At 45.1% G+C, this 22,316-nt stretch overlaps 1 protein-coding gene across 2 annotated transcripts in view; it reads right to left on the bottom strand.

Annotated features, from left to right (window-relative positions):
- KCNG2 (potassium voltage-gated channel modifier subfamily G member 2) overlaps nucleotides 1-20,768 on the bottom strand; it is a 249,301-nt gene extending 228,533 nt beyond the window's left edge. The window contains exon 1 of one of the 2 annotated variants that reach the window (XM_040433507.1): nucleotides 20,697-20,768. The gene's annotated coding sequence lies outside the window, so the exon portion shown is untranslated. The remainder of the gene's footprint in view (nucleotides 1-20,696) is intronic. The other variant, XM_040433508.1, reaches the window with a different exon arrangement.
- Between the last annotated feature and the right edge of the window lie 1,548 nt (nucleotides 20,769-22,316).

The following is a 22,316-nucleotide window of genomic DNA, read 5'->3' as shown; positions in this document are numbered from 1 at the left end:
ACAGCCATTATGCAAACCTTTTTTGAAAACTTAGGTACCCTTTAAGTTCCACTCCTGGTTTTGGCATATACAGATGAAAAATACTAACCAAATGTGCACTGTGTGAAAACAGCCTAAGGCCACATGCACACGACTGTTCGGTCTAGGAGAAAGGGCCCGTGTGCCGGTCACATCTCCTAGATTGACAGCGACTCTTCTACTACAAACTCACTGCATCATAGTGATTTATGCTGCAGTGAGTTCCTATCTGACCACAGGTCTATTGTACTGACCTCACATAATAATATGAGTACAGTACAATAGAATACGGTAAGATAGGAACTCACTGCATTACAAATCATTATGGTGCAGTGAGTTCGGGTCAGAGGGGTAGCGGTCAGTCCAGGAGATGTGGCCAACAGAAGGGCTGTGTTTTGCGGACTGCACATGGTCATGCGCATGCAGCCTAAGGCCTCATGCACACGACCGTTGTTTGAGTCTGCATCCAAGCCGCCGTTTTGGCGGCTCGGATGCGGACCCATTCACTTCAATGGGGCCGCAAAAGATGCGGACAGCACTCCGTGTGCTGTCCGCATCCGTGGCTCTGTTCCGCGGCCCCGCAAAAAAAATATAACATGTCCTATTCTTGTCCGCGCTTTACGGACAAGAAAAGGCATTTATATTGCCAGCGCCTGTTCCGTTCCGCAAATTGCGGAAGGCAACACGTGCGGCTTCCGTTTTCTGCGGATCCGCGGTCGTGTGCATGAGGCCTAAGGTAGAAATTCTATGGACTTTGAGAGGTGTTGTGGTTTTTCCGTTAGCCTTACACGTACAATAGGTATTCAAAAAAGGCTTAGTATTAGGGCCCATTCAAACGGCCGTATTGTTTTGCGGTCTGCAAACTACAGATCCGCAAAACACGGATACCGGCCACGTGTGTTATGCATTTTGCAAACTGCACATGGCTGGCACTATGATAGAAAGGACTATTCTTGTCCACGATTGCAGAAAAGAATAGGACTTGCTCTATCTTTCTTGCGGGGCTGCAGACAGCACACAGTGTGTACAAAATTGCAGAACGGATGCTGACCCATTCATACGGTCGTCTGAATGAGCCCTGACTATAATACAGAAAGTATCCTTGTGTAGCTTTGCTATTGCAATTCAAGGAGCAATCTGCCACCACACAATTGTTTCTTTCTATCCCTTCAAGTACAAGTTGTCACCACTCGGAATTGGAGATAATTAAATGTGAAATATTTACAAAAATCTATTAACATGTCTGCAAAAACATGAACCTTCATTTTCTATTTGAGTTTTTCCAAGGTTTTTACCATCTTTGCTCCAAAATATGCATAGAAATAATGTATTAGTACGACACGTACATGTTAAATGCTTTCTCAAATTATTCATAGCAAATCATTAGATTAAAAACAATGGTACACTTTCAGGACATCAAGCTCTTAGGCGGTTTTAAAAGTTTCTGCTTCTAGGACTGTGATTCACATTCCTCCACACCATTAATTTGCTATGTTTTATATCTTCAATTGCATTCTGAATGGAATGAATGTTACCATTTTATCTAACGCTTCTCAGCTAATCTTTAAGACGTCTTGTGTCGACATCATTAATGAGATTGATTGTGGTGTGAGCTAATGGAGACACCAGGGGAGGTAGACTTCTATTAAACAGTCCTGACATAAATGAAAGCCAAGTCCTTTAATAATAAAAAGCAAAATCGCTCCAATTCATTACAAAAGGCGATATTCAGAAAATCCTCCCATGCTCCCATGTTGAGCCAGATCTGGTAAAATACAAGTTTCAGTATTCTAATTTATGGAATTTAATTGGTATTAGGCCTCTTTCACACTGGCGCCCGTGGTCGCGCTGCGGCCTGCAAAATGCGGGCCGCAATGCATGAGCACAGTCCATGGGATAGCGATCCTGCCGGGTCCGCGATCCTGCTGTTGCGCAAAAAGATAGGACATGTTCTATCTTTTTGCGGAACGGAAGGAAACCCCACGGAAGCACTCCGTAGTGCTTCCGTTCCGTGCTTCTGTTCCGCATCTCCGGACCCATTCAAGTGAATGGGTCAGCACCAGTGATGCGGAATGCCCACGGAACGGCGCCCGTGTATTGCGGGCCGCAATACGGCAACAGGCCGCACACTCCAGTGTGAAAGAGGCCTTATACTGTACTTTTTGTGCTGCATGTTAACCTGTTCAGTTTTTCTGCTGCAGTATTTGAAGAGGACTTGTATGTACATATCACATTTACAACCTACAGATAATGCCTCATTCACACATCAGTGATTTCCATTAGCGATTTTGAGCCAAAACCAGGTGCGGCTCTAAACACCGAACAGGAGCAGATCTTACCCTTATAACTTATGTCTGTGGAGGCTCCACTCCTGTTTTTTGCTCACACTCACTGATGGAAATCACAGACCAAAACTCTAATGTGTGAATGAGGCTTAAAGTAGACAACCACTGTTCCCCTCTGTAAAATGCTACATTTTTAGCTTAAGGGTTTTCTGAGACTTATATACTGATGACTTATCCTCTGGATAGGTCCTCAGTATCTTATTGGAGAGGATCCAATAGCCGGGACCCTTGCCGATGCTCCTGTGAGGGCCACAGCCTTCTCTCTGCTCTCCAAGCACAGCACCGTACATAGTAGCTGTGCCTGCTATCCTGCTCAGCCCCATTCCCATCTAAGGGGCTGAGCTGCACCTAGGCCATGTGACCGATAAACATGGTGATGAAAACCTCTTTAAAAACTCAAAATGGCCAAACCCACTGTAATGCAAACCTGGAATTGCCAGGAACACATGACAAAATCTAAACAATATTCCATTCCGGTGAACACATAATACTACCATACGGTGCTCAGGGGCAGTTTATAACTGACTGTTCTTGCCAAGAACTCTGTCTCACAGCAATATGCCCATCCAGCAGGGCTTCTGGGGACTTTGTTAAAGGGGTTGCCCGGGTTCAGAGCTGAACCAGGACATATCCCCTTCTTCACCCAGGCCCCTGTAAGTAGAGCAATGGAGGATTTCATGCTCCGATTCTCTCCCTTGCCCTGCGCTGCATCACGCAGGGAAAGCGCTGTTTTGATTATATTATTACACTGCAAGGCAGAGGCTAGGACAGCACTAATGCCCGCCCACTAGTGCCAGCGATGTCACTGGGCACAATGCTAGGTGGAAGCCTCCGCCTTGTATTTCCATAAATAGACCCGGTACGTCACCAGATCTGCTGAAAAACCCTTTGCCCTGCGCAATTCAGCGCACGGCAAGAGAGAGCATCGGAGCATGAAATACTCCGATGCTCCACTCAGAGGGGCTGCCTGGGTGAAGAAGGGGTTATGTCCGGGTTCAGCTCTAAACCCAGAAAACCCATTTAAATGGCATTTTTAACTCAATATTTACGGAAGAATTTTTATATTTTTTTGGGATCTTTTATCTCCTTTATTTTGGCAGTATTATACCATTGAAAATTACCAGTAAATAAAACAATGCTGTCCTTCTGTATCTTTCAGCACAAATGATAAGCCCTCCTATACAGATAAGTATTCCATTATTAGTTTATTGCTGCAGTGAGGGGAAGGGTAATCCTCATTATAATAGGTGTAGAATTAGGACAATACTATGTCAGCTCTGTTATTCTCGATAGGTCTAGATGAGGAATGATGGCTTGACTCAGAGAATTAGGTGGGACGGTTTGTTTTTTTGGACTCTTAGCATGGCAAAGAGTAAGTTAAAGACTTTGGACGGGAAGTAAAATACACAGTGACATATCCAAATTATATCCAGAAACCATCCACCCATTTTTATAAAATACATAGAATACACAGAATAGTCGCATTTAGCTTGTTAACCCCTTCCCACTATGGCCTCTTTCACATCTGCATTAAGATCTCAGTCAGGCTTTTCCAGCAGAGAACAGCATGCAGGAGTTCTCTGGTTCTGACATAGCCAGATGTAACCTCAATGCCTGCCGGCCCCATTGACTTCAATGGGATTCGGCCGCTACCTGGTAAAATTTCTGGGTATTGGACAGATCTCCGCCGAATCCCATTATAGTCAATGAGGCGGGTGGACAGTGCACTGCTAAAGCAGATGTGAAAGAGGTGTAAGCAACATAATTTTACATCGTGATTACCAGTCATTTACTGCAAAAAGACATATCTACCCCAAAAGAACACCAATAAAAACTACAGCTTGTCCATGAAAACAAGGCAAAAAGTCTTTACATAGCTCAGTCAACAAAAAATAAATGTTATTGGCTCTTAAAAAATTCACTTGAATGGGGCTGAGCTGCACCTAGCCAATGCAACCGATGAACCCGGTGTCACACGGTCTAGGCAAAAGGCGCTGAGGCCTCTTCATATATAGTTGATCGTGGGGGGGGTCCAGTAGTCGGCCCCCACTGATCAGATATTGATGACCTATCCTGGTGACAGGCAATCAATATATAAATCCCGGAAACCCCTTTAATAAAGTCTACAAAAACTCTCAAAGCCATTTCAGAACTGAACTGGTCTGTAAAAAATAGGTTTTGATAATTTTATTTTCTAAACGTATAAGCCTTTTTAAAACCGCACAAAAAAAAAAAAGTATGCTTCGAAAATTATGGGAACTTATGCTGAGAACTATGACTGTATGTCTTAAAAGGAAAAAAAATAAAAATCTTAAAATTGCACATTTTATAAAGGATTTCTATAAGGGCTTGCTCACACGACCGTATGGCTTTTTCAGTGTTTTGCGGACCGTTTTTCAAGGATCCGTTGTTCCGTTTTTTGTTTCCGTTGTGTTACCGTTTCTGTTCCATTTTTCCGTTCCGTTTTTTCTGTATGGCATATACAGTAATTACATAGAAAAAATTGGGCTGGGCATAACATTTTCAATAGATGGTTCCGCAAAAACGGAACGGATACGGAAAACATACGGATGTATTTCCGTATGTATTCTGTTTTTTTTTGCAGACCCATTGACTTGAATGGAGCCACAGAACCTGATTTGTGGACAATAATAGGACAAGACTCAAAATGTAGCGGAATGGAAATGCGGACATATGGAAACTGAATGCTCACGGAGTACATTCCATTTTTTTTTGGCGGACCCGTAGAATCCGTATACGGAACGCAAAAAACGTTCGTGTGAACGAGCCCTAAATCTCAGGTTGTATGTGTCAGGAAAAAAAACCTTCTCAGAATTGCCTGGATAAATAAAAGCATTCCAAATGTATCACCACAAAGTGACTTGTAAAATGGGGCTCCAGCATTAGGGCCAAAATGACTTCAGCTGGAAGAAGTTAGTTAATATGTGCTGGAAAAAAAAAAAAAAATTGCTGGATGTGTCCCTTTAAGATTCAGCCAACAAACACTGGTCTTGAATATAAGCCTTTTGGGGGTCAATTCCCCTAGAGAAGCTTTCAGCATCTATCAGAAGATGTTATTAAAACATTACAAATGTTCAGCTTACAACGTGGAAAAAAACACTACCCTCCTGGTGACCCTTAGCCACCTGAGATTCATGTTCCACATTTGGTGAGCAGTGGAAATCTTCTACTTTTTAATGTCACCTGCTAGTGACCTGTGGTCAAATTATCTACAGAGAGTCTAAAAGGACTGTATAACAATATGTAAATGCAAATCAAGTAGTGATATAATATCCAGTGAATTTGAACTTGTTTTGTAGTTTTACAGTTAAGGGGTTAACTGGGACAGACTTGCCACAGATCCTACTGGGAAACTTCACAGAAGTTCGGGTTTGGGTTAGGTGTTCTGTAGATTGTATTATTTTCCCTTATAACATGGTTATAAGGGAAAATAATAGCATTCTTAATACAGAATGCTTAGTACAATAAGGCATTTGTATTCAGCCCCCTTTACTCTGATACCCCTAAATAAAATCCAGTGTGACTAACTGCTGTCAGAAGTCACCTAATTAGGAAATAGAGTCTACCTGTGAGTACTGTATTCTCATTCTAACTACAGCTGTTATGTGAAGGCCTCAGAGGTTTCTTAGGCTACTTTCACACCTGCTCTGTTCTGACAGGGGAACAGCCTGCCGGATCAGTAACTACAGTGCACATCCGTTAGTCTGCCCGGCCCCATAACTATAATTTGTAGTGGCTTAGATCCGGCTGCAGCACTGCAAATACTGTATGCTGAGAGGCTAAAACTGCTGCGTGCTGTGCTGCGGCCAGATCTACGCCGCTCCCCATTATAGTGAATGGGGCCAGGTGGACTTCCGGCAGCTCGCAGATGTACACTGCAGCGTTTTGCTGTCCGCCTGATGAAGTGGAGCCAAACCATCCTGGCACACAATGTAAGTCAATGGGGACGGATCCGTTTTCTCTGACGCAATAGAAAACCGATCAGTCCCCCACTGACTTTCAATGGTGTTCATGACGGATCCGTCATGGCTATAGAAGACATAATACAACCGGATGCGTTCATGACGGATGCATGTGGTTGTATTATTGTAACGGAAGTGTTTTTTGCAGATCCATGATGGATCCGCAAAAAACGCTAATGTGAAAGTAGCCTAATACTGCACATCACCCTGAAAACATCATCGCCATTGTAAAACATGGTGGTGGCAGCAGAATCATGCTGTGGGGATGCTTTCTTCAGCAGGGACAGGGAAGCTGGTCAGATTTGATGGGAACATGGATGAAGCTAAATACAAGTCAATCCTGGAGGAAAACCTGGTATAGGCTGCAAAAGACCTGAGACTGGGGCGGAGGTTCATAGCCAGAGCTACAATGGAGTGGTTTAGATCAAAACATATTCATGTGTTAGAATGGCCCAGTCAAAGTCCAGACCTGAATCCCATTGGGAATCTGTGACAAGCTATTTTGCAAAAAAGAATGGGCAAAAGGGTCAGCCACTAGCTGTGCAAAGCTCGTAGTGACATACCCCAAAGACTTGCAGCTGTAATTGCAGCAAAAGGTGGTCCTACAAAGTATTGACTCAGGGGGGCTGAATACAAATGCACGCCACACTTTCCAGATTTTTTTTATTTAGTAAAACTTTTGAAAACCATGTATCATTTTCTTGTATCTGTGGCACTGCTGTGTGTGTCCTGATACCAGAGGTAGGGGTGTGAGAGCGGTTTTACGGTTACTGGCAGAATGGGTTTTGGGTTCTCAGCACTACCTACGGCAGTTTCTGCTACCCCTCTCATCTGTATGCATACCACTAAGTAAACCACTACTGTCATATGCCTGACACAGTAAAGTCTGTGAGGACTTTCGGATGAAGTCTAGAAGAACACTTTTTGACACGCACGTCAGGTTTTAGTCAGCTCCTTATGAGATTACACATTAAAGGAGAAGTTGAGGAAGAATGCGCTCTCAGAAGCTCATCTACCTAGTAGTCAGGTAATGCCTCAAAGAAAAGGAAGCTGCTAAATATTCATGTGACTGGAGGTGAGGAAACATTGCTTGTGTTTGGTGATTAGTCTGTACAGTTACTTCCTATGGACGTGTACGAGAAGTCCATGTTCTGTAATAATGCTGCTTGCCTGGGAATAGAAAACGGCACAAGGCAGTCGACAGGGTCTTGGTAGTTGCTGTCTAGTCCAATGAGGTTATTTCTTTTTCACTGTAGATTGTAGGCCGACAGCGGAAAGTAAATAAAAAAAAAAAATATATATATATATATATATATATATATATATATATATATATATATAAAATAATAATAATAAAAATATAACCAGGCCTATTTGAGCCTCAGAAAGGACCCGTCCCCACTCCTGACCTTTCTGTATACAGAAATATGAAATGGCAGGACAGGGAAGAGGTTAATGAGTAAGCATTTTTTTGTTATTTTATTATTACATTACAAAAGTCATAACTTTTGTATTCTTCTGTCAAGGGCATTCACCGTGTAGGTTAAAGGGGTTCTGCACTTTGTTTAAACTGATGATCTATCCTCTGGATAGATCAGCAGCATATGATTGGCGGGGGTCCGACACCCGGGACCCCCGCCGATCAGCTGTTTGAGAAGGCAGCGGTGCTCCAGCAGCGCCGCGGCCGCTGGCCCAGTGACATCACGACTAGTATCAATGGCCTGGGCGTGGCTAAGCTCTGTTCACTCGAATGGAGCTTAGCCCCGTCCAGGCCATTGATACTAGTATGACGTCACCGGGCCTGCGGTAAACAGTGAGAAGGCCGCGGCGCTGTTGCAGTGCCGCTGCCTTCTCAAATAGCTGTTCGGCAGGGGCCCCGGGTGTCGGACCCCCGCCGATTATTTGCTGATGATCTATCCAGAGGATAGATCAGTTTAAACAAAGTGCAGAACCCCTTTAAGTAATGTGTTAATTTAACATTTCAGGGGTGTTGTTAAGGACACAGGGATGTCAAGTGTGTGTGTGTGTGTGTGTGTGTGTGTGTGTGTGTGTGTGTGTGTGTGTGTGTGTGTGTGTGTGTGTGTGTGTGTATGTATGTATATATATATTTTTTTTTTTCAAACATTTTATTTATTTTACATTTCTTCAAGTCTCTCCTGCATAATGGAAACCGGACGGATCTGTTAGGCTGGCCATAGACTTCTATTATGACGGAATGTATACATTCCGTCATTGAATTGCGTTATGGTCCGTGGTAACGGAATTCGTAACACAATTAACAACATACCCGAACTTCAAAACTTGAAGTTCGCTCATCCCTAGTGACTAACTCTCCATTCCTGGCCAAGTGCAGTAGGTGAGACCCGCACCTATCAGACATTTATGGCATATCCTGTGGGATGGAAATAGTTTAGCTAATGACATAAGATTAATTGCAAAAAAACAATAATTGTCAGAATTCACTCACTTGTTTCCCCATACTATAAGCAGTATACAAAACCAGAGCCTCAAAATGCCATGTAAAAAAAAAATTAACCATTCATTAACAAAAAGGCATCCTACAGCAACATAGGCCTCTATATAGGTTGTCATAGCTGAGGCCAGACACTGGCTGCAGAAGCATATCCTGGGATACCCCTTGTGTGTTTACCCAATTACCCCTGAGGGTGCGGACATACAGGGCAGACTTAAAATCCACGCTGCAGATTTTTTTCACAGCGTGTGGATGAGCTTTTAGAAAATCTCCTCCACTTTGCTAGTACTGTAAAACACTGCAGATGCACGCAAATCCGTGGAGAACCTACTGGTTTTAGGCGACATAACAAATCGCTTCAACAAAGGCTTGGGTACAAAATAATATAAAAGGAGAAAAATAATACTTAGCTGAATGTGAACGTCAGCAACACAGAGGGACTCAAGTAGCACTAATTACTATAACGGAAAGTCCTTTTATTTTTTTTATATTTCTTACCTGTGCTACAAACATGAAAGAATTAATAGCGTTTTTTAAGACTCTTCATCAAAGGTCTTCTGGAAATTCCGCTGTAATGGTGTCTGCTGGCAGACTATTTCACTGCACTTAGATTAGCAGCTTTCTTGTAAATGTAAATTAGACGTCCCAGATAGCTCCCTTATGTATCTATCGCTGCCCTGTAATGTACAATTACTTCACTTTCATACAGCAGTATTGTGATCAGTATTTGTTAAAGGGGGTGTCTGCTTTTTATATTGATGATCTGTCCTGAGGATAGGTCATCAATATCAGATCGGCAGGGGGTGGGGCGACTGCCGGGACCCCCGCCGATCAGCTGTATGACAAGAACGCAGCGTTCGTACGACTGCTGTGTTTTCTTCACTATCTACCTGCTCGCTGTTGACCCTGCCGGGGATGAGCAGGTGTAATTACATCTCAGCCGTCCCATTCACTTCAATGGCACGGTTCCTTCCTTTCAAGTGAAGCAGGAAAACAGTGAAGAGAAGGCAGCGCTCGTATGATCTGATGTTGAGGACCTATCCTGAGGAATGGAAAAAGTTAAATGGAAAGATATATTATATCATTGGTGGTTCGGATCCGCTCCTGGTTTTGTGTTACAAGCGCTGATGCAAAATACTGACCAAAATAAGTGCACACGACCATATGTAATTTGCGGTCCGCAAAAAATACGGATGACGTCCGGAACAGCTGGCCCCAAATACAACAGTACTGTCCTTGTCCATAATGCGGACAATAATAGGACATGTTCTATTTTTTGCGGAACTGAAATACGGACATACGGAAACTGAATGCACACGGAGTAACTTCAGTTTTTTTGGCGGACCCATTGAAATGAATGGTTCCGTATACTGTCCGCAAACAAAACGGAACAGACACGGAAAGAAAATATGTTCGTGTGCATGAGGCCTTAGAGGAGCAGCATGTACCTGTAGTCAGGTGCTAGATAAAGGGAACCCGTCACCATGAAAATGTGATGTAAGCTAAAGGCACTGGGGCACATTTACTGAATTGCACCTATTTTTTGTCTAAAATGCTGTAGACAGTCTTTTTTTTTTGTAGTATTTACTACTGAAATTGCGCCCGTTTTGGACCCATTTGCACTTCATTTGCCTATTTAGATTTTTTTAGATTAATTCAGTAAAGTTTTCTAACTTTTGCGACTTTCCTATTTATGTAGGCGTTGCTTTTTTTGCGCCTTAATTTGTCGCAAAAACAGTCTAATTTCTCCTCCACTCCATGGCTTGTGTACTTTTCTTCAACTGTATTCAGTGGTGAAGCGCAACTTTCTTTTAGCACTAAAAGTCACACTTTTCTGGAGACATGACTTTTCTCCGCAAAATGCACTATTTTTCATGCTCACATAAATTAAGACCAGTCTAAATGAATATGAACCAGTCTAACTGAAAAACAACCACCAGAGGTCAGACTAAGGCCTCTTTCACACTTGCGTTGTCCGGATCCGGCGTGTACTCCACTTGCCGGAATTACACTCCGGATCCGGAAAAACGCAAGTGTACTGAAAGCATTTGAAGACGGAACCGTCTTCCAAATGCGTTCAGTGTTACTATGGCACCCAGGACGCTATTAAAGTCCTGGTTGCCATAGTAGTAGTGGGGAGCGGGGGAGCGGTATACTTACAGTCCGTGCGGCTCCCCGGGCGCTCCAGAATGACGTCAGAGCGCCCCATGCGCATGGATGACGTGATCCATGCGCTTGGGGCGCCCTGACGTCACTCTGGAGCGCACGGACGGTAAGTACACTGCTCCCCGCTCCCCATTACACTTTACCATGGCTGCCAGGACTTTAGCGTCCCGGCAGCCATGGTAACCACTCTGAAAAAGCTAAATGTCGGATGCGGCAATGCGCCGAAACGACGTTTAGCTTAAGGCCGGATCCGGATCAATGCCTTTCAATGGGCATTAATTCCGGATCCGGCCTTGCGGCAAGTGTTCCGGATTTTTGGCCGGAGCAAAAAGCGCAGCATGCTGCGGTATTTTCTCCGGCCAAAAAACGTTCCGTTCCGGAACTGAAGACATCCTGATGCATCCTGAACGGATTTCTCTCCATTCAGAATGCATTAGGATAATCCTGATCAGGATTCTTCCGGCATAGAGCCCCGACGACGGAACTCTATGCCGGAACACAACAACGCAGGTGTGAAAGAGCCCTAATAGCAATACGCCTAGTCTAAATCCTGTATTAGACTGGCCGATTGTCAGCGAAGACGTTGTAGTGTAAGGCCTTTTTCACGTTTCGGGTGAGGTCCGGATGCGTTAAGGGTGCATTGCGGGAAAACCACGCGAGTGCGCATGCAATTTCAGTCAGTTTTGTCTGCGATTGCATTGTTCAGTTTCTTCCGCAAGAGTGCAAAGCGTTTTAATGCGTTTTACACGCGCATGAGAAAAAACTTAATGTGGTACCCAGACCCGAACCCGGACTTCTTCACTGAAGTGCGGGTTTGGATTAGGTGTTCTGTAGATTTTTATTATTTTCCATTATACCATGGTTATAATGGAAAATAATAGCATTCTTTAATACAGAATGCTAAGTAAAAAGTCCATTAAGGGTTAAAAAATAATAAAAAAAATTACTTACCTCATCCACTTGATCGTGCAGCCGTTATCGTCTTCTTTCTTTTTCTTGAAGGACCTGCAAAAGGACCTTCGCTGTCGTCACCGTGTTCACCACATGGTGAGTGCGATAATGTCAGCGAAGATCCTTTTGCAGGTCCTTCAAGAAAAACAAAGAAGAGGATCCCGGCTGCGCCATCAAGTGGATGAGGTGAGAAATGTTTTTATAATTTTTTAACCCTCAAGTGACATTTCACTTTGCATTCTGTATTAAAGAATGCTATCATTTTCCATTATAACCATGTTATAATAGAAAATAATAAAAATCTACAGAATTCCTAATCCAAACCCGAAATTCAGTGGAGAAGTCCGGGTTCGGGTCTGGGTACCACATTCAGTTTTTTCTCACGCACGTGCAAAACGCATTGCACTCGCGCGGAAAAAAACTTAACATCGGAACGCAATCACAGACAAAAACTGACTGCAATTGCGTGCCTACTCGCGCGGGTTTCCCGCAATGCACCCTTAACGCATCCGGCCCACGCCCGCGTGAAGGGGGCCTTATGCGTTCGCGTCACGCATTGCCCCCGAGCGGACAACTCACTCGTGTGAAAGGGGCCTTAATGATTGCTCCTGCCCATACGGTGGAGGAAATCGCTGTATGTAATAGTAGCAGCCGCCTCTGCTAGCGGAATGCTTCTTTCCCAACAATCGCCTGCTAGATCGCTTAATCTGATATAGCCCTAATTCATCAAAGGTTGTGCAACGTTTAATAAATTCTCGGCAAAAGAAAGACAGACAAATGAAATTCTGTTAAATTTTATGGCCAAAAACAGGCGATCTTGATAAATGGGTCCCGCTATGTTATAGAGCAGCATGTACCTGTAGTCAGGTGCCACTTACACCCCCAAGGAAATCATCTGTGTAGCATTTGTAATGTGACGATATTTGACAACCTATACATGTAGTCACAGCGATATAAGATCTCTCAGTGCAAGTACTTCTAGCTGTTGTGTGATGCGCAGCAACGGTACATGCCTAAAATTAACATGGTTTTTGGCCACGTTTCAGCTGTACAAGCTGCAAAGCCAAAACCCTGTATCCTCATGACAGTAAAATAATGTGCACTTCCCTCTGGAGTCTTTTAGTCGTCCTCCTTTGATTAGTTGCTGACGTGTCTATTCATCAGTTTTTTTTCTTTGTTATATGTGTTTCTTGGAAAGCTGGGCTAGAACGATCATAGTCAACACTTAAGCCCCTTTCACACGGGCGAGTATTCCGCGCGGATGCGATGCGTGAGGTGAACGTATTGCACCCGCACTGAATCATGACCCATTCATTTCTATGGGGCTGTGCACACGAGCAGTGATTTTCACGCATCACTTCTGCGTTGCGTGAAAATCGCAGCATGTTCTATATTCTGCGCTTTTCACGCAACGCATGAATGGCAAGTGAATGGGGTTGCGTGAAAATCGCAAGCAAGTGCGGATGCGGTGCGATTTTCACGCACGGTTGCTAGGTGACGATCGGAATGGGGACCCGATCATTATTATTTTCCCTTATAACATGGTTATAAGGGAAAATAATAGCACTCTGAATACAGAATGCTAAGTAAAATAGGGCTGGAGGGGGTTAAAAAAAAAAAATATATATAATTTTTTTAACTCACCTTAATCCACTTGTTCGCGCAGCCTGGCTTCTCTTCTGTCTTTAACTGTGAGCAATAGGACCTTTGATGATGGATCATGTGATCAGTGTAGTAATGTCATCAAAGGTCCTATTGCTCACAGTTAAAGACAGACAAGAATAGTTCTATCTTTTGCGGAGCTGAAGATCAGGGCCGCACTCCGCAAATGCGGATGCTGACAGCACACTGTGTGCGGTCAGCATCCATTCCGTCCCCATAGAAAATGAATGCGGACCCATTTGCGGACGTGTGAATGGAGCCTTAGACCACCACATCACCTCCGCATTCCTGCCTTAGCTACTCTGTCCCACTAAGGCTACTTTCACACTTGCGGCAGTGTGATCCGGCGGGCAGTTCCGATGGGCAGTTGATGTGACTGAAAGCATTTGTGAGACGGATCTGGATGCGGACCCGTCTCACAAATGCATTGCAAGTACGGATCCGTCTCTCCGCTTGTCATGCGGACAGACGGATCCGTCTTGTATTTTTTTTTCACATTTTTACCGGTCTGCGCATGCGCTCTAATACGGATCCGGCTCTAATACATTCCTATGGGGAAAAATGCCGGATCCGTCCTTCAGGCAAGTCTTCAGTTTTTTTCGCCGGAGATAAAACCGTAGCATGCTACGGTTTTATCTTTTGCCTGATCAGTCAAAACGACTGAACTGAAGACATCCTGATGCATCCTAAATGGATTGCTCTCCATTCAGAATGCATGGGGATAAAACTGATCAGTTCTTTTCCGGTATAGAGCCTCTGTGACAGAACTCTATGCCAGAAAAGAAAAACGCCAGTGTGAAAGTACCCTAAGGCGACTTTCACACCAGCGTTTCTGCTGGATCAGTCATGGATGAGTAAAAACACTTCCATCATGATAATACATCCATTCTGAACGGATCCAGTCGTCTGCGATGGGGACGCAACCAAATGGAACGGTATGCATTCTGCTGCATTCCATTTCATTCAGTTTTGCCCCATTGACAATGAATGGGGACAAAACGGAAGCATCCCCCCCTCCCCCCGCTATTGAGATCCTATGACAGAATTTCGGCGGAAAGGGAAAGCGCAGATTTGAAAGTGGCCTAATTAACAGGGTCAACCATTTTCACTGTTCTGGCCCTGAAATCTCACGTGTGTGCTAGCGAGAGTTCAATCAGCACATGCTCAGTTTGGATCTCAGGAGCGGGGATAGCTGAATGAGATCTACTGCGCATGCACTGTGTGAGATTTCAGGGCCAGGCATCAGAACAGTAATCATGCCAATCAGTCGGAATAAGGAGGAAAGGCAGAGGTAAAGTGGTGCTTCAAGGGGCTAGACCGGCCCCTCAGTGCTCCAAACACCTCATTAGCATAAACATAAAAGTACTAACCTCTCCAAAACAGCACAACGGATTGCTGAAGGACAGGATGATCGACTAGTGAGCAAAGCATGGCATCTAATAACCAAACTCTATACAGGGAACCTGTCAGCATGGAAGCTTAGCTGAGTGGTAAGAAGCCAGAGGGGGGCTACCCACCACACATTTCTCCACAAGCCTGGTACATTTTAAAATAACAAACATTGTTTTAGAGTAGGACATGGTTGTCGTCATCGGGCAACCTGTAGTCAGGACGGCATGAACCTGCTGAAAGGTTCCTCTAAAGAGGTTCTCTCTTTTGGACAGTCCCTGGGCTTATCTCAAAGTGTCTCTCTGCAGGGACCCTAAAGCCTGTATTACACTGCCCCATTTTTCGGCAGATAATCGCCAACAAGCGTTCGCATCATCTGGCTGTGTATAATGACGCAGATTACTCGAGGAATGAGCAAATGCTCGCTCATCAGGCAATCCAAATCTTTTGTTAAAAAATTATCGTTTGCAGGCAGAGGATCGTGGTGTCTAATAACGATCTGCCGCCAGCAAACCACTGTACAGCATGGGGATGAGCGATGGCATAGCTCCTCTGCTGTGGAGGAGATTGCTGCATGTAATAGCAGAGGTCTCCTCCACTAGCGAGCAGGCAAACGTTTTCCTCCCAACACATAATCTATGGAAAAGCCTGGGTTTCCTGCAGCCCCATCACAGGGGGCATTATTAACACAATGCCCATTCAAATGAATGGGATGTCTGTGTAATGCAGGACAGGTCCACCAGAGTGAGAAATGCTTTGTAACTCCTCTCCATCAAGAAATGATGATTCTGAGCAGAGGAACTCCCCCCCCATTACACCTATCAGGGTATATTCATATGGGTTCTGGGCTCTGGACGAGACCTTTTAGAAAGTAAACTAAAATGTGTCAGTATAGAGCAGATGAACGTCAGCCGAACCCAGTGATCTGGGCGGGACAGGCCGAACATCTAATCTCTTTGGGGATGTCCTGACTCTTCCTTGATGCCAGTTGTTAATGGAAAGAAGGATTAGGCATGTTGGATTTGAACATGCCCGATCCTTTGCTCTTATTGGAGATAAGCTGCCGCAAGAGTTGTCTGGAAGTGGCTTATTCCCCTCTCCCTTTAAGAAAATACGCACGCTCGGCTAAGCTATGGTCGGCAGGAATAGCTGTTGGCCAAACAAGCGTTCACCACCAGACATCTAAGGGCTCGTTCACACGAACGTGTGAAGCCTGTGCCTGTGCTGTGGACCGCAAATTGAGGTTCGCAATGCACGGGCACCGTCCGTGGGGCAGGTGCATGGGGATCACAGACCCATTCACTTGAATGGGTCCGCGATCGCTCGCTAAAAAGATAGAACATGCTCTATCTTTTTGCAGTGCGGAAGCACGGAACGGAACCCCAGAAAGTACTCCGTAGTGCTTCCGTAGTGTTCCGTTCCGCATCTCCGGATTTGCGGACCCATTGAAATGTGATGCAGAATGGCCATGAAATGGTACCCGTGTATTGCGGATCCGCAATACGGAAACTGGCAGCACACGTTCGTGTGAACGAGCCCTAGATGCACGGCGAGCAATGAGTTCTGCCACACTGACACATTGTTAAATGACCACTATGTCTAGTCTGACAAGATATTAAGCTGGTTTTATTAGTTAGTCAATACCATGGACCTCGAAGCTGGAAACTAAAAGTCCACAATGCAAACACTTCAAAACACAATGGGGCACATTTATCAATCTTGCCTGTTTTTAGGCTTTTGATTAGTCAGGCGTATTTGCGTCATCGGTCTTTCTTTTGCCGACTATTTATCAAAAGTCTCACAGCACTTCATGAACTAGACTAGGCATATTGCTATAAGTCTGACCTCTAGTGGTTCTTTATCAGTATGACAGGTTCATATCCGCTAAGACCGGTCCAACTAGTATGCGCAAGAAAGTGTGGCTCAAGTGAGCTGAAGGTAGGTGCACGTCTCAATGAAAGAGTGACTTAGCACAACTCTCCACTCAAAACACTATATAAATAGATTGGAGAATAGGCACAAATGTTAAAAAAAAAACCTTCTGAATTAGCGCAAATGCCTTCAAAAAAGTTTCATTCTCTGTAGTGAATGCTCAGCGGTTCTGTGCATTGGGGACCGCAATGTTTTATTTTTTTTTGCAGTTCGGAGGCACGGAGAGAAACCCCACGGAAGCATACCGTAGTGCTTCCGTGCCTCCGTTCCACACCGTGCCTTCCGGATTGCGGACCCATTCAAGCGGTGCAAAAACAGCCGTGTACATGAGCTCTAAAACAGCATTTTTACGCCTAAAATAAAAAGGGGGCAGGCACTATATTAAATGAGCCCCAATCTGTACGTGGTTCACCGACGTAGCTCACCTACCGCCATGGCCTGGTTTACTGAAAATCAGAATTAGTGGACACATTACTAATATAAAAAATATTATGTTCTACACATTTCTGTCTAATACATAATAAAGATCCTAAAGGGTTAAACATTGTAGGACTCTGTAGGGTGAAACTGCATTACTACACTGTCTTGTATGGAAACAGAGTTTATCTCCATGTTGAACACCAAATCGCCAAATGGATTGAATATTGATTTAGATCTTAATTGTTTCATATGAAAATACTGATTTCGGTGAAAATAAGTGACATGTAAGATGCAGTGATTTATAAATCGTAATTACTGTGGGTGATGAGGAGGGTGTAACCTCTTATTCTGTTCACTGGTGGTAAACCCTGAGGAGGCTGTAAAACGAAACCAGTCAGGGACCACCTGTCAATTTATGTGCCAGTCTCAAGATGTATAGTCTAGGGGGGATACTTATTAAAGGGGTTGTTCACCTTTTCTAAAGACCCCCCCCCCCCCCCCCCCAGGGTGGACAGACCTACAGTGGCAATCATACTTACCTGATTCCCAGTGATGGGTTCCAGTTCCATTACTGCCCCATGTCATCCATATCACACATGGGTGACACATGTCCACTGCAGACAGATTCTGACCCGGGACCTACAGAGCTGGGGGGGGGCAGTGATGGAGATGGATCAGATAACTAGGGTTACTACAGTGGGTCTGGCCATGCTGAGTGGGTCTGTAGAAAAAATGAACAACCCCTTTAAGACCGGCATTGCGTATGCCAGTCTTAATTTGCCCTGCACTGTGGTGAGATGCCTTTTAATACATTTGTCACATCTCCCGCTGTCCGTGCACCAGACTGAAATCTACACCAACCAGGAGCATGTGTTGTTCAATCACTCGGGCCCCTGAGCTCCTGCCTGTCCATTTCTTGCTAAAGTGACGAAAGCATCAGAAAAGGCTACAATTGCGCATTTTTGTCACACGACCACACCTTCGACAAAATTTGCAACTTCTGTACACAAGAAAACTGGCATACAGCTGTAACACATGCCCCCTGTGAACGCTTTTCATAAAAGATTCCTCTCAGAGTCCTCTCTGCCAAGACTTCCACACAAGACAGGACAGTAGACCAGAGGAACCACAGGAGAGAACAAACAATTATACAATTCTCCAGCTCTCTCCTGTGGTTCCCCCGGTCTCCTGTCCTGTAATCCAGAAGCACGCTGACCCACCCTCAAGGCATGTTCACATCTCCCTCACAGAGTCTGCCAAAAAGAGCACACAGAGAAGTCCTGCCTGCGGGACATTTTTCTTTGCTAGAAAAGTGGAGACCCAAAAAAGGACGGACCCCATGGTAGTAAATGGGGTCTGTTTGGCTCGGTTGGTTTCAGTTATGTGCCTGATCTGCCACTTCCTTTATTTTCATGGTTCTGCTTTTCTAACGGAGCAGAACAACGGAAATAACGAGCGGTGGTGTGAATGGTGCCTTAGCAGGGGGTGGTAGGACAGCGAGCTCCTGCAAGAACGCCAAAGCAGAGAACAGGTCCGCGTGTGGTGAGGACATCACATCAAGAGACCATGGTGGCTGGAGAGCTACAAGTGCCTGTATGGTGGACTCCGAGGTCCATATGTAATGGTGGGCGAACTTGTGGTTTCAAGTTCAGCGTACAAGGTTCGGGTTATCTAAGAATTCCGCTACCACGGAGCATAAGTCATGGTCCATAATAGTGTAACCCATAACGAAATTCTTAGATAACCCGAACTTTGTACGCCAAACTTGAAAATACAAGTTCACTCATCCCTATCCGTGGACTGACTGTGTTGGTAGAGTACCGTGTACATCGCCGACGCTAGTGGTGGATCTGGTTGCTCATTGTTTACTGCAATACTAGTAAGGCTTTACCTTAAAGGGGTCGTTCAACTCTGGGAGACCCTTCAGCGTGGCAGGACCTGCGCAGGGAATCATACTTACCTCATCCCCACCAGGTCCTTTGCTCCCCGGCTCAGGTGCAGGTCTCAGGTCTCCCTGAGAACAATCAAACTGGATCTGCAGAGACCCGAGAGCTGCAGAAGAAGGAGCCGGAACCCAGCGGCAGGGATCAGGTAAGTAGGATTCCCAAGTAGAGCACATCATGAAAAAGGCATAAACAGTATAAAGTAACCTAAAAAAATGATGGATGGATTTCTTTAGACAATAGTAAGGTACTCGCAGCGATTGTGTCGTTTCCTAGTAAAAGCTGGAATCATGAATGATAAAAATCTGCTCCAGCAGCAAGAACACCTATCGGTTGGAAGTGATCTTTCTTACTTCGCACGCAGCAGATTATTTCTGTGAGCGAAAATCCTCTGGATTCATCTGAATGGGGTTGTAATCGATGTGATAATTAGAAAATAACTCTTCTGTGCAGCTTTGTAGGTAACGCATTCATTTTTGCACGGTTTTCATAGCCTCTCATTTATTGCGTGGTACACTGCCACACTTATGTGGGTGTAATAAATCGGCAGGTCGCTCTGCCACCTTGCTGGGCACCAGGGTGAATCACAAATGACTCACGTACTAAGCAGCGCGAGTCCAATGCTGGGATCCGCACATCAACAAACTTTTACTATTGATTACAATGTACCCTTTACAGCTGAGCAAATACCCCCCCCAGCCCTGGCAGTGCCCGAGCGGAGACTACAATCAGGGATCTAGACATTCTGGCCACACCTGTTCCATGTTTATAATGTCCCACATCACACATACTGCCTTCTACTGTATATCAAATCATCAAGTGAAGTCCGTGTAATGAGTTCATTACCAGCCCCTGGTCTGGAGAAGCTAATGATGGTAGTCCTGGCCGGGGACCTACCTCAAGGACTGGTCTACGGCTTGTACAGTAGAAACGTATTACTGCGAATCATTCTCCTGTGGAATTCTCCCCTCCAGGACCGCCACGGTGACGTTACCACTCGCCATAGACGACTAGAACTTTTTATTAAAAGCTGAACGCCTGCCGGCTCCTATCGTCCCAATAGGTGGGTAGTAAAGTTTAGGGATGATGGGGATTAGGACACATCTACAGAAACCAGGAGACCTCACTGTCCAAGGCTGGCTCCTATCTACAGGACATATGGTCAATGGTAGGACAACATGAACAGCGATGATCCATAGCCCCTGACTGGCTGCACCCATGAAGCAGAGCTGAATCTGTCGAGTTGTGTGTGTCAGGATAATGCAGCATGTCCATACACCTGTGACGAAGTCAGCTCTGCTACAACTGTCCCGGATACAGCAGCCCCGTGTAATGATAACAGAACAGGAGAAGGGACCCTGGTTTCTCTATAGAGGGGTGACATGCACACACATAGAAGCAGGCTGCTACTCACAAGTGGCCGCTGAGGGTGAGCCCCGTCCTCCTCTACTGCCAGGACGTCCTCCTGTCCCGCCGCAGCCACGAGCTGAGAGGCAAGTGCCGAGCTCCACACCCTCCAGCCCTGAACATGGTCCATTCCCGCCCCCCGCCCCGCCCCTGTGAGGACGCCGGGCTGAGGTGGTGTACTTACCGTGTGTCAGGGGGGAGCTGCACGGCAGCACGGCTGGAAGGATGCGGAAGCCTGAGGTAACCTGCGCTGCATGGGGACGGCTCCGGACAGAGCTCCTCAGAGGTCCTCTCCTGTGGGCTCCGACCTATTGGGGTACACGGACTCATGTGCTGCTTCTGAACCTGCCTGGTATTCTAGAGGAACTGCATTCTACTCCTCTTCCTTGTTCAAACGCTTTCACCTATATATTGTTTTTTTTTTCTTTTTACATATTAGTGCAATTTTAATTATTTTACATGCATTATTTTTAGTGTTTTTTAATGCAAAAAAAAGTCATAAAAACTGCATGCATATCTTTTGCATACTGTGTGTGTTTTGAAGGGTTTGGCTCATCTCAGACATTGATAACATCACTAGGATATGCCATGGATGTGGGATAGGTGCTGCCCCCCCATCGGGTCCCAGTGTTTAGGAATGGCAGAGTGGCGATGTGGGCTGATAGTTTTATGTCACGGTGCTGCTACCTGGATACTGTCGCTCTCCCAGGGTTAGGCTCCGTAGCAACAAAGGAGCTGTAGTTGGAGGAATAAGTCGAGTCCAGACTTGGCAAAGTTCAACGGTTTTACTTGAATAAATTTGTTTCCAAACAATACTTAATCTTTCTCTTGTCTCCAGCAGGCAAAGGGTAAACTGGCACGTGAACTTGAACACTTTGATTTATCTTTCTCTGTTGTGCTAATGTCTGGCTTCAGTCTGGTTACTGGACGTTCTGGTACCTTTGAGTAAGGTGCCTTTTACCCCCTCCTAATACTCCATCTATGAACTGCAAGGAGTTTGGTGCTCTACGAGCTGCTTACCCTGGAAGACTCCTGCTGCAGAAGGGGGGCGCATCCCTTACTGCGCAATGTGTGTTCTCCTTCCAACTCTTAACTCAACTAACTCTTCCTGCAACCCTTCCCTTGGTAGGCAGCAGTACTAGCCCACCTCTGCCCAAAAAGGGGGAGAATGGAATGGTAAGTTCCATTCTATCTAAAGATCTCTCTCTCTGCCAGGTACACTGCCACCTGCTGGACAACCAGGCACAGTACATGATATGCATTACATAAGTTACATAGCAGTATTATTACTTCAGCAATGGCATTTATCATGTAGAGAATGTTAATACAAGGCAAGTACTAATGTATTGTTATAATCCATATTGCTTCCTTTACTTCATTTTTTCATTACATTATACACTGCTCGTTTCCATGGTTATGACCATCCAGCAATCCATCAGCGGTGGCCGTGCTTGTACATTATAGGAAAAACTGGCAGCCTCTCTGGTGACCAGGACCGTGGGAGTGTACATAGGCTGGTGTTTTTTCCTATAGTGTACAAGCATGACCACCGCTGCTGGAATGCAGGGTGGTCGTAATCCCTGGATATGAGCAGTGTATAATGTGATGGAAAAATGAATCCACCAGC

The sequence above is a fragment of the Bufo bufo genome, chromosome 5 (assembly GCF_905171765.1).
Source record: "Bufo bufo chromosome 5, aBufBuf1.1, whole genome shotgun sequence".
Classification (NCBI taxonomy): domain Eukaryota; kingdom Metazoa; phylum Chordata; class Amphibia; order Anura; family Bufonidae; genus Bufo; species Bufo bufo.
This window is presented reverse-complemented; position numbering and strand designations above follow the sequence as displayed.